We start from the raw sequence: 12,433 nt of genomic DNA, 5'->3' as shown, positions 1-12,433 counted from the left end.
TTCCCAGTTTTTAGTGACTCCCTATGATTGTGTATTTTTTTGGACATAAACTCTATTATCAGTGAGACAGTTCTTGCTCTCAAGAAACTTATCATCTACAGGAGAAACCCCACCATGTGCCAGGTACTAGGGGAACAAATACACCAACCAGCCAACCTATGTCACTACCCTCTGGCTAGATGCTGTTCTAGGAGCCTCAGGTGCTTAGGGTGAGATTCAGTCAGTCCCCAGGAAGTCTCTCCTGAGCTCCCCAGAAGCCTAGCCTCTGCTTAATAAAAGCGGGAGTGGAGGAGAAAGTGAAAAGTTCAATATAAGCTTTAGATATTTGTGAAGCTCTCTGCCCCTTCAAAGAAAAAATGGGCCTGCATCAAATGCTGATTAATTGATTGTTGGCTTATTCTGTCCAAGAACACATAGTGCTCAACTGTTATTGTTTATCCTTCCTTTAGAAAGAGGACCAATGACATCAGGAAGGTGAGTGATCACTTGTCTGTGAATTGGATTTAAGGGAAGCAGAGTTGTGCAAAAGTCCTCAGCAGTCTCTTCTCCAGTCCAGTTGTGAGACAAAGGTCAAGATGACTTGTTGATTCAGAGAGGTGACCTTGACCTTTCTTAAGTAAAGTCTTTCCCAGGTCTCAATGTATCTGAATTCCTGCCCATTCAATGACCAAGAACTAGGTAAGAATTGAGATTAAAAACAGACTAATTTACTCTTAAAATATTATCAGTCTGGGAGGAAAACACCTCAAGGTGGGGGCCAGGACAGCTAACAATTGCTCTTTAACCTCATTCTAAGCCCACAAAATCTACCACTGAGCCACAGAAGCTTGGTCTCGGAGCTATTATTGACCATCTGAAGGAAGGCAAACTGAAGTGGAACTAAGGAGATGCCAGTCTGAGGAAGGCCCAAGGGTTCTGGAGCATACCAACCACCATAATAATAACTGTTTGCTACATGCCTCACAAATTGGACTTGCCTTGCAAAAGAGAAGCAAAACTTCCAGGAATTAGGTGATAAGGTAGAGTCCTGAACCTTCTGTCCTTGTCAGCTCACATCTAAAGTACTCTGTCTAGTTCTGGACTACAGAGTTTAGCAAAAACATTGATAAGATGCAGGAAGTCAAGGGGAGGACAATCAGGGTGCTAAGGACCTTGAATTCATGTTAAATTAGGGAGGGTTGAAAAAAGCAGAGATGTTTAGGCAGGAGAAAAGAGACTTAGAATCAGGAATGCCTGGGTTTCCATCTTGGCCTTAAACTTTTACTAGCTGAGTGACCCTAGGCAAGGAACAAGTCATTTTGGCCCTCAGTTTCCTGATGTGTAAAATGAGCAAGTTGGATCATAGACCTCTAATTTCCCTTCCAGTTTTTTTTTTTCTAATTTTAAAAAACATTTTTATTTTAAATTTTGAGTTTTAAATTCTGTTCTTCCCTCCTTCTCTGAGATGGTAAGCAATCTGATGTAGGTTATAAATATAATTATGTAAAGCATTTCCATATTAATTATTTTGTACAAGAAAACTCAAAGAAAAAAAGGAAATTAAGTGAAAGACAACATGCTTCAGGGCAACTAGGTGGCGTAGTGGATAGAGCAGCACCAGCCTTGAATTCAGTTCAAATCTGGTCTCAGACATTTAACATTTCCTAGCTGTGTGACTCTGGGTAAGTCACTTAACCCCAGCCTCAGGGAAAAAGAAAAAAAAATTATAATTTTGGTTGCATTGATTTTGTTTGTGCAAAACCTTTTTAATTTTATATAAACAAAATTATCTAGTTTCTATTTTGTAATACTCTCTAGATCTTCCTTTGTCCTAAATTCTTCCTTTATTCATAAATCTGTAGATAAACCATTTCATGCTCTTCTAATTTGCTTATGGCATCACCTTTTATGTGTAAATTATGTACCCATTTGGACCTTATCTTGGTATACCTTGTTTCTGCCACAGTTTTTCAGTTTTCCTAATCATTTTTTTAATAATGAATTTTTGTTTCAAAAGTTTAGATCTTGGGGTTTATCATAAACTAGATTTTAGTAATTTATCCTTCCAATTCTAAATCTGCATGAAGGGAGGGGGGGGGCAAGATTACTTATCTTTTTATAGCTTTGCAGGGCCATCTGGAGAAGGAAGAGAGATTAGATTAGACTTCTTTTAGTTCCATAGGGCACAACAAAGAACAATGGGTGAAAGTGTTCAAAGAGGCAGTTTTAGGTTTGTCTTTAAGAAAGATTTCCTAATAATTAAAATTGTCCCTAAGTCAATTGAGTCTCAGGGGAGACCATTGGAGGATTTTAAGCAGAGGCCCATGGAAGGGACCATTTAGCAGGTCTGTCAAAATAGTTGTTTATCCTTCCTTCTGGAAGAAGGCCATGATTATCAGGAAGGTGATGCTATGACTTGAAAATGAATTGGATTTAAGTGATGAAGGTGAGCTGTGTGAAGTCACCAGCCTCACTTAATCTTCTGGAACCTTTTGAGTAGAGTCAAGATAAGATTATTCTTCTTGGCCCTTCCAACTCTGGTAATTTTGTTGTGGTAAACAAAAGGTAGAGAGACAGACAAACAGAAACAGAGAGACGGACAGACACACAGAGACAGAGAAAAGAATAAGGAAAAGGAGAGAAGGGAAGAGACAGACAGACAGACAGCCTAATGTGTGTGCTTAAGTGTAGAGGGTAATATGTTGGTAAAGGGATTCAGGACTAGGGAATGGAGCAATCTCTGAGTTAAAGGATAAAGGGGAGAAAAAATAGGGACAGCTTGGTTCCTCTTTCCCCCTTTTATTTTCCCTGTGAAACTGAGGCAGTTAATGATTTTTTTCTAACCACCTGATTGATACCAACAAAACTCCCTTAATATCCAGAGGAGGCCAGACTGACCTGGCCATCAGAAAAGGGAGACAAAATGAGCATTCTTAATCTGGGCACATCAGAAATTTCTTAAACCAAACTATGGAAAAAAGTTGACACTCCACGCAGACCTCCAGAATTACAAGGACGGGGGCTGCTCTTGTTCCCAAGGCCTTTCCCCTTTACTGTGAGAAATGAAGAAGGAAATATTTGACATTTCACCAGAAGCTGGATTTTGGATACAAAGTGTGGGTGAGCGAAGGAAGAAGAGAAATTTAGGGATCCTATGTAGTCTCTCCCAGGATCACAGGTCTTTAGAGGTCATTAACCCAACACCATTAACCTAGAGAAATGGAGAGCTGCCCAAGATCACAGTTCATGGGAGATCCAGGATTCAAATCCGGGTTTTGTATAGCCTTTGCCCTGCACCATAGCCCTGGACGCTGGGCAGACCACCCTCACCTATTCTGCCTCTCCCTCATTCTGAAGTTTCTGCTAAAATGGGCTCTGAATCAGGGCTTTAAGAGCCAGAATTAGAGCCAAGGAGGACCTCAGGGATAATCCAGTCCAAAGGGGGAAAATAAGGCAGCAGTCAACCAGGGAGTGACAGAGCTGCAACTCAAATATAAGTCTTCTGATTCCAAATTCAACACTTTTTGTGAGTGTAGAAGCAATAGGGATTGGGGTTAAGTGACTTGCTTCGGATCACATAGCTATTAAGTGTCTGAGTGAATTTGAATTCAGGTCCTCCTGACTTCAAGGCCAGTGCTCTATTCATTTTGCCACTTGGCTGCTCCCCTAGGAAATCTAACACTTTCTATAGGGCCATAATGTGTCTGTTGTAGAATGTCCAAGTATTTGACTATGGGTCTCCAGGATTCCCTATAGCCATTAAACAATATACAAGATAAATATGTATACATATATTGAATTTAATGTATATTTCTACCATATTTAATATATACCATCTAGGGGAGGGGGGAGGGGAAGGGAGGAAAAAAATTGGAGCACAAGGTTTTGTAAAGGTTAATGTTGAAAAATTACCCATGTTTTGAAAATAAAAGGCTTTTTGGCCTCGGCAAATCACCTAATCCCAATTGCCTCAGTAATAATAATAATAATAATTAAAATAAAATAAAAATAAAAAGCTTTAATAAAAAATTATTTTTTAAAAAAAGAAAAAAAATAGTTCATTCTAGGGGTGAAAAAGACAATATACAGGGTTATGTATGCCTCCAAGATGGAGAACTCACTTCCATTTTTCAAGCAAGGGGTCCAGAAGCTGTCCTTTCTTTACAGAAGACCCTCATATTTGCACCTGCAACTACCTCCTGGATACTTTCAGTTGGATGTTCCAGAGGCATTTCAAATTTAGGATGTCCATAATGGAGCTGATTATCCCTCCTACCCACAGAGCACTTTTAGAGAAAGAAAAAAATGGGCATTTATTTATCATACCTACTATGTACAAAGTGCTTTGTTGTTCAGTCTTGTCCGACTCTTTTAGACCCCTTATGAGATTTTCTTGGCAAGACATTCAGAGACATTTGTCATTTCTTTCTCCAGTGGATTAAAGCAAACAGGTTAAGCCACTTGTCCAAGGTCATTCAGCTAGTGAGTATATGAGACTGGCTTTGAACTCTGGGTATCTGGACTCCCTAAATCTAATGCCCTGTTCTCAGGATTTTTGAATTGCCTTTTACTTTCAGGCTTCAAGCTATTATCTCAAGATGACTACACCACAATTACCCCCAGTAATTCTACCCTCCAAACTGCCCCTCTCACTTCATCCACAGCATTCTATTGTGAGCCATATGCCTTTGCACAGACTAGTCCCCCATTCTTGGAATTCTTGACCATCTCTCCTCAGCCTCTGAGAACCCGTATGCCCTTTCAGAATGTAGTTCAAGTACCAGCTCCTTCCAGAAACCTTCCCTGATGTCCCCCTTCTTAGTCTGTTGATTACTCAAACATTTTTAACATAGGCTCCGTGTTAAGCACTGAAAGATATAGTTCTGGTCCTGGAAGAGCCTACATTCTGATGGGAAGATAACATGAACAGCTTGTGACAGACAGACGCATTTGACAGATGATAGGATTAGTCAAACAAGTAAAGTAAATTTCTATCTGCTGAGAATACAAATAAAAAGAATAAAACAAAAGAAAAATCTTAGTAAGTTTATCTTCCAATCAAGGAGACAAAAAGCATACACATATATATATTTGTGCATATATATATATATATAAAATGTATACATGTATGTGTGTGTCTACATAGGAACATAGTCATTATGACAAATCTCACTCCCATCGCTAGTCTGGGTTCCCCAGAACTCAGCTAGCTACATTTCCCTTTAGGATCAGAAGAGTAACTCAGAGAGCCTTGGTCATTTTCTCTACTGGCAGCTAAGTGTTAACTCAACTTGGATAGAACCTGGGACATGAAGAGAGGAGAAATTGAGTTCAAATTCAGCCTTAGACTCTTATTCAATGCATCATCTTGGGTAAGTCACTTAACCTTAATTTTCTCAACTGTAAAATCAAGATTGCTCTCAGGATCAAATGAAATAATTGTAAAGACAGAGCAGTGTCTGGCCCATAGTAGGTGCTATGTAAATGCTTTTTAAACCCCTTCTACTCCCCCCCATTGCTCCCCAAGATATTTTATATTTATTTTGTGTATTTATTGTATGTGATCCTTGAGCTCTGGGATTCTGATTGATTAAATGAATGAACCAAAGAATGAAAAGACATTCATTTATTTATTTATTTTTATTTTTCTGAGGCTGAGGTTAAATGACTTGCCCAGGGTCACACAGCTAGGAAGTGTTAAGTGTCTGAGATCAGATTTGAACTCTGGTCCTCCTGAATTCAGGGCTGGTGCTCTATCCACTGTGCCACCTAGCTGCCCCTAAAAAGACATTTAAGACTTTTCTGTATACAAGGCACTATTCTAATTAATCATTAGAATACTTATACAAGCCAGCAAGATGGCAGCCCTTACTAAGGGAGCAGAAAGACAATTGTATAAAGGGGAAGTGAATGTGGAGGTCTGGGCTCAGATAAGATGGAAAAAAGGGACATAGTCCAAGTTCCTGGGGAAAGGAGAAGAGTAGAAAGACATGAAGAGAGTTGATCACACACTTCATTTCCAATTGAATTTAATGTAATTCAACAAGCATGCGTTTAGGCTTAGGTTTATTCATTTATTTTGTTCAGTCATTTTTCAGTTGTGCTGACTCTTCATGATCCCATTTGGGGTTTTCTTGGCAAAGATAGTGGAGTAGTTTGTCACGTCCTTTTCCAGCTCATTTTACAGATGTGGAAACTGAGGCAAATCGGGGGAAGTGACTAGCTCAGTTCTTTCTGATTCCAGGCCCAGTGCTTTATCCACTTTGCCCCTTCACTGCCCATATTAGTCACCATCCCTGGGTTGTATGAGAAATACGAAATGAGTAGCCCCTTGTCTTCATGGAGTTTACATTCCCCTGGGAAGAAACGACACACACTCAGATAAATGCAAAATACATACCAGGTAAATACTAAGGAAATTGGAGAGAAGGGGCCACTTACTAGTGGAAGTCGGGGTCAGCCTCCCCACAAATAATCATCCAACATTAAATGCCTAGCAGGAGGTACTGTAGCTAGTGGATAGAAGGTAGGGATGTTCAGGAGTATGTATAAATTGGATTGAAATCCTGGTCTGGAAAAATCCTGAAAAAGCAGGACTTTAGTCTGGAGATCCTGGGTAAGTCAATTAACTCTCAGGGCCCCAAGCAATTGTCTAAGCTCTGCATCAGGGGAGGGGGTATTTCCGCTAGGGATTTCACAATGATGAAATCCATGAGTTAGCAAAAAATAAATAAATAAAGGATTCTGGAATGGAGACTGGAGACTTGGGGAAAAGGATAGGGAATAAGTGGAAATGATCTTGCCTGACCTTAGGCTGTTCTCAGACCTCCAACCTGATAATTTTCTATTCCCAGGAAACCTCTTCCCTTTTCCCCCTTCCTTTCCTGTCCTCTTCCCCTCCAGGCTCTGGTCTGACATGCCCCTACCTCCCATCTTGGCTGAAAACTTTAACACTTTGCCTTCAGTCTGGCTTGATTCCCATAGCCGGCCCAACTGGTTACTCTGAAATCATCAGCGTAACCCGAATCTTTGCCATCCTCCTCAGGGCCTGCACCTTCCCTCTGTTCCTTGGTGACTCAGCCTGAGGCTGACAAGAGACCGGCCTGCAGTTGATGAGTCCGTCTGGTTACCGTCACCGGGCCGCTTGGGCATCCAGATGGCATGCAGAATGGAGCAGGGAGCTCAGGGCCCTCACCACTTGGGAATGTCAGAAGCCCTGAGTCACAGCAGTGCCAGTCCCTTGGGGATGTCCCTCCTGAATTCTCAGCATCCTAGAAGAGTTGTCTGTCACCTCTCATTAAGGTCTTCTGCACAAGCACTCCACTCCTGGGGTTTAAGGGACCACCCTTGAAAAGCCCTTGACTCTGAGGCCAAAAACCATCTGGAACTGAGGTGGTCTAGTCTGAGCCTTCTCTTCCTCAGAAAATAAAACAGCAATCCATGTTTCTACCTGAGACGGGTTTCTCACCTATTCTGTCCCTCCTCCTCCACCACTCAGAAGCAGCACATGGACTCCAGCCACAGGTGTGTCCTGCCCCTATTCTCCTCACCAGTTCAGAGAGCAGGAAATTGGAGATGAAAGCTATAGTGCTTCAAGACAAGTTTATCCTTTGACCCCTCCTTCCTCCCTTTTCATGCTCCAGTTATTGCTGACTCTGCTCTCCCCACCCTTTCTCAGCCTCTTTCCTATGGGTGATTCTTGCTATCTACTAATCTTCACTACTTAGATATTGATCACATGGGGGCTCTCTCTCTCTCACCCATGTATTTGTATTTTAATAGGGAAATTGAGATCACCCAAAACTCTTCCAGGTGGGATGTACTGTCACATCTGGAGCTGATGCATGAAAGATACTGATTTTTTTTCCCCTGAGGCCATTAGGGTTAAGTGACTTGCCCAGGGTCACACAGCTAGGAAATTTTAACTGTCTGAGACCAGATTTGAACTCAGGTCCTCCTGACTTCAGGGCTGGGGCTCTATCCACTGAGCCACCCAGCTGCCCCTTGAAGATACTGATTTTTGATGTGGAAGAGCAATGAAGTGGTCTTGACTATTGAAGGTGGTTTATACCTGGTTTTTGAGCACAGACTACTTATCCTTTTCAAAAGGCCTTTTCTGACTAGCCTTCTCTCCTGATTTTACTCCTGACTCTCTTGGCTTCTCCTTTTCCTCAACATCAGCCTCCTTATCACAGAGATGAGACTTTCTTTGCAGGGCTATTGTCTCTCAATGTCAGGGGAACCCTGCCATTAGGTCACCACTATCCTGTCTCTACTCCTGATGTAGTCCAGACTTTTCCATCTTTCCTTCCCCAATTTTCTCTTTATGTGACTTCCTTCTGAATTAGAAAGTAAGCACCCTGAGGGTAGGACTGTCTATTTTATTTGTATTTTTTTTGTATTATTGTATTTATTTGTATTAGGCTTAGTTAACTAATATTCTTTCTCTCCTTTCCCTCCTCCCTTCTTTTTCTCCCTTCTTTCTTTTCTCCCTTCTTTTTTTCTCTGTTTTTCTCTTCCTTCTCTTTCTCTCATTTTGTCTCTTTTTTTTTTTCAGGGCTGCTCATCTACCCTTGGCATCCACCTGTCCCCCAACCCTCACCTGTGGTTCCAAGCTGTAGCATGCACAGCGGCCACACTCCAGTAAATCATTTTAGCAGATGGACTAAACCAGGTTTAACGGACAGACGTTAAACCCATTGGTGAGTTGGGGGAGGGCAGTGTTAACCCCAAGCAGGTGAAGATTTCGGCAGAATAGGCAAATGTGAACAATTTGTTCCAACGGGCCTCGAAGGTGGCAGAAGCAGGTGGTGTGGAGTGCTTAGAGCTGTCATCAGAGTCATCAGAGATACCAGAGTCATCCACAGCATCCAGGCTAGGGCTACAGCTAGATAGTTACTTCCTTATCTAAGTCCCAGCTAAAATCCCCCCTTCCACTTGAAGCCTTTACCAGATTCTTCTTAATATTAAGACCTTTTCCAGGTTGATCATCTTTAAATCTAGCTATTTGCATGTTATCTCCTTCATTAGACCAAGCTCCTTGAAAGCTGGGGCCTTTATTTGTATCCCTATTACTTAATTCAACTCCTGGAACATAGTAGGTGCTTAATAAATGCTTATTGATATTCTCACTGACAGGACGAGGGAACTTTGGGAGAGGGAGATTGTTGTGGAAATTAATCTGATCCACACCAGAGTAGGTCCCTGAATGTTGCTCAAATTGCCTTAGTAATAACCTGCTCTGGTGGTGACAGATGGCAGAAACAAAGGGGCCTGACATAAATCAGGATCCCATTTCAGAGTCATAACTGGATATCTTGACTCCTGGGACAAGGGTTATGAAAATATCCTCAATCCAACTTTTTTTTTTTTTTTAAGTAAATGAAAAAGTTATTTATTTAGTCATAATAGGAGAAAGATAGTCAATAAAGATAAGTTTAACCCAACTTCTGAAGAATTCAGTTGAAGAGATAAAATTTTTCGAGGACAATGACTGCTCTGAAAGCAGTGCAAGCAATTGAGCTGGGGATTCACCAAGACTGTGGTCCCTGGGGAGAAGAAACTGGTCACCCGGTGGCTTGCTATTTGAGTTAATCTTGCTAATCATTTGAATTATTCTTGCTAATTAGATGCTAAGTTTACTAAGTTGTTTCTATGGAAGGACTACTAGGGTTGTCCATCTGCCCTGCACCCTTTAAATTTTAGTGGCTTGGGGCAAAACCCAGTTCACTTGCCCTAGTTCTAGCCTGAACTCTGTCTACACCCTGCCCTAACTGGCCTGGCCAGTGATGACCTGAGAGCTAAGCTGGGTCTAAATAGCTGTGAAGGGCTGAGTCCCACTTCTCTTGTTGGACAGTTTGTTTAAACTTAATTCCCTTCTGCTTTCTGGCAGGCATTCAGTCTCCTTTAAGGGGACACTTGAGGGGGAGGAGCTGAAATGTTAAAGTTGGCAGGATAGGGAAGAGAAGAGAACCATTCCTTCCTCCATCACTGCTTTGGGGCCAGTGGTTTCTTATCCCACAGGTAAAGCCCACCTTCCTCTCCTAGTCAAGAGAAAACCTGGCTAATAGGTTTCTGGGTCCTCCACCCTTCAGCCCAATTGATAAAGAAAATACACCTTTTATTTACACACATATATTGTATCTAGGTTATATTGTAACACATGTAAAATGTATGGGATTACCTGTCATCAGGGGGAGGGAGTGGAGGGAGGGAGGGAGGGGATAATTTGGAAAAATGAATAAAAAAAAAAAAAAAGAAAGAAAATACACCTTTAAAAATTGGACATTCTCTGGCCAATCCCTAATTAGCCACTTGAATCACTCTTCTAGGATACTACTTTCTCAGTCCTGACACTTCTAGGACTGGCTGTTCCTATGCCCTGCTCTTCACTAGACTCGGGCTCTGACACTTGATAGATGACACCTGATAACAGGTATGGGGTTATATTGACCTGTGGGGGAAGGGTGGAGAGTACAGGGGGGTAAGAAAAAAAAAAGTCTAGGAAGATTCTAATTGGATTCCAGTTGCTGGGAGCTTAGGGGGTGACAGAAGAGTGATGGTTTGATTACTAGGTTCCACTTCCCAGGAAAACAGGCTGGTAGTGTGCCCAGACTCAGCTGTGGGCATCCTGCCTGGGGCCTTGAAGGTCAGACGGCATATTTGCCTCAGATCTCAGATTTCGCTGGGAGCTGCTCCTGATGTCAGGGGAAGAGAGGCTGTTGAGGTTACTGGGAGGTCAGAAACTCCCAGGGGGCTGATTGGTCAGAGTTTGGGAACCTGGGAGGGTTAGTCATGGGTAGGACACCCTAACACTGCCCAAGGATGTTCAGAGGGTGAGTGTAGGAGATGCCAGCTGGGGAAAAGGAGACATTCCTGAGCTAGATGAAGGAGACTGACTGAGTGTCCCTGTCAGGCAAATGCCATTCCTCTGAAAGGGCTCTGCAGAATGCGGCCCATGTGTCATCCCATAGATATGGTGTCTCTGATTAAGCTTACTTTAGCCCATCACTTTCATGTCTTTCCTCCCGGCTTCCTAAAGTCCACAGTGCCTGCCTCCAATCTCTCTCTCTCTGTCTCTCTCTCTCTAAGCAGTGCCCCCTGTTTCTGTTGTCTCTGTGTATCTATGTTTTTCCGTCTGTCTCTGTCTCTCCTCTCCTTTCATTTCCTTTCCTCTGCTATCCATTTTTGTCTCTGTCCATCTCTCTGTCTGTCTCTTTCTGTCTTGTTCTGTCTCTCTTTTGCGCTCTCTCTCTCTCTGTCTCTGTCTCTGTGTGTGTCTCTCTCTAGTCTTTCTCTCTCAGCAGTGCCCCCTGTTTCTGATGTCTCTGTGTATCTGTGTTTGTCTATCTCTGTCTCTCCTCTCCTCTTTTCTATCTCTCTTTGTCTCTGTCCATTTCTCTCTCTTTTGTTAGTAGTGCCCCCCATTTCTGTTGTCTCTCTGTGTTTCTCTGTCTCTTTCTTCTCTCTCTTTTGTCTCTGTCTTTCTCTCTTCTGTTAGTAGTATCCCCTTCCCAGTCAGTATTTCTTTAAATATTACCTGTATACTCTTCAAATCTGACCATTACTGTTACTCCCCAGCTCAAGAAGCTGCTATTGCTCCCTATCACCTCTAGGATAAAAAAGCAAACTCTTCTGTTTGTTATTTAAAGCACTTAAGAATCCTTTTCTTCACACATTTTTTTCCCCCAGCCCAAACAACCTAGTTCCTGTTCCTTGTACTGGACATTGTATTTCCCTCCTCTTCTGGAGTTTCTACCTCCATTCATGGCTCAACTAAATGGAGGCTTTTGCTAATCTCTCAATGTGTTGTTCTCCTTACCATTCTATGGATACCATATGAATATATGTACATTACACATGCTATATATACATATATACATTACTTTGTGTGTATATATATTATATATATATATGTATATGTAGATATATATCCCCCCCATATGTTGTTAATTGGTGAATGCAAGCTCCAAGGACAGACCTGAGTTTCATTTTTGTCTTCCTATCCTTACTATACTGCTGGCACATAGGAGGCACTCAATAAATTTTCTTTTTTTTTTTTTTAAATTAATTTTATAATTATAAATTTTTTTGACAGTACATATGCATGAGTAATTTTTTTTTAATAACATTATCCCTTGTATTCATTTTTCCAGATTTTCCCCTCCCTCCCTCTACTCCCTCCCCTAGATGACAGGCAATCCCATACATTTTACATGTGTTACAGTATAACCTAGATACAATATATGTGTGTAAATCCAATTTTCTTGTTGTATATTAAGTATTAGATTCTGAAGGTATAAGTAACCTGGGTATATAGGCAATAGTGCTAACAAATTACATTCACTTCCCAGTGTTCCTTCTCTGGGTGTAGCTGATTCTGTCCATCATTGATCAACTGGAAGTGGGCACTCAATAAATTTTCATGGGATCATAGGCTTAGAGCAAGAAGAGA

At 41.6% G+C, this 12,433-nt stretch overlaps 1 long non-coding RNA gene across 1 annotated transcript in view; it reads left to right on the top strand.

Moving 5' to 3' along the window:
- Window positions 1-12,433, top strand: part of LOC141560961 (uncharacterized) — a 35,038-nt gene that overhangs the window by 12,575 nt on the left and 10,030 nt on the right. The window contains exons 2-4 of the long non-coding RNA XR_012487918.1: window positions 7,025-7,503; window positions 8,537-8,681; window positions 10,311-10,414. This is a non-coding gene — a long non-coding RNA (uncharacterized LOC141560961). The remainder of the gene's footprint in view (window positions 1-7,024; window positions 7,504-8,536; window positions 8,682-10,310; window positions 10,415-12,433) is intronic.

The sequence above is a fragment of the Sminthopsis crassicaudata genome, chromosome 1, assembly GCF_048593235.1.
Source record: "Sminthopsis crassicaudata isolate SCR6 chromosome 1, ASM4859323v1, whole genome shotgun sequence".
NCBI classification, from domain to species: Eukaryota; Metazoa; Chordata; class Mammalia; order Dasyuromorphia; family Dasyuridae; genus Sminthopsis; species Sminthopsis crassicaudata.
This window is presented reverse-complemented; position numbering and strand designations above follow the sequence as displayed.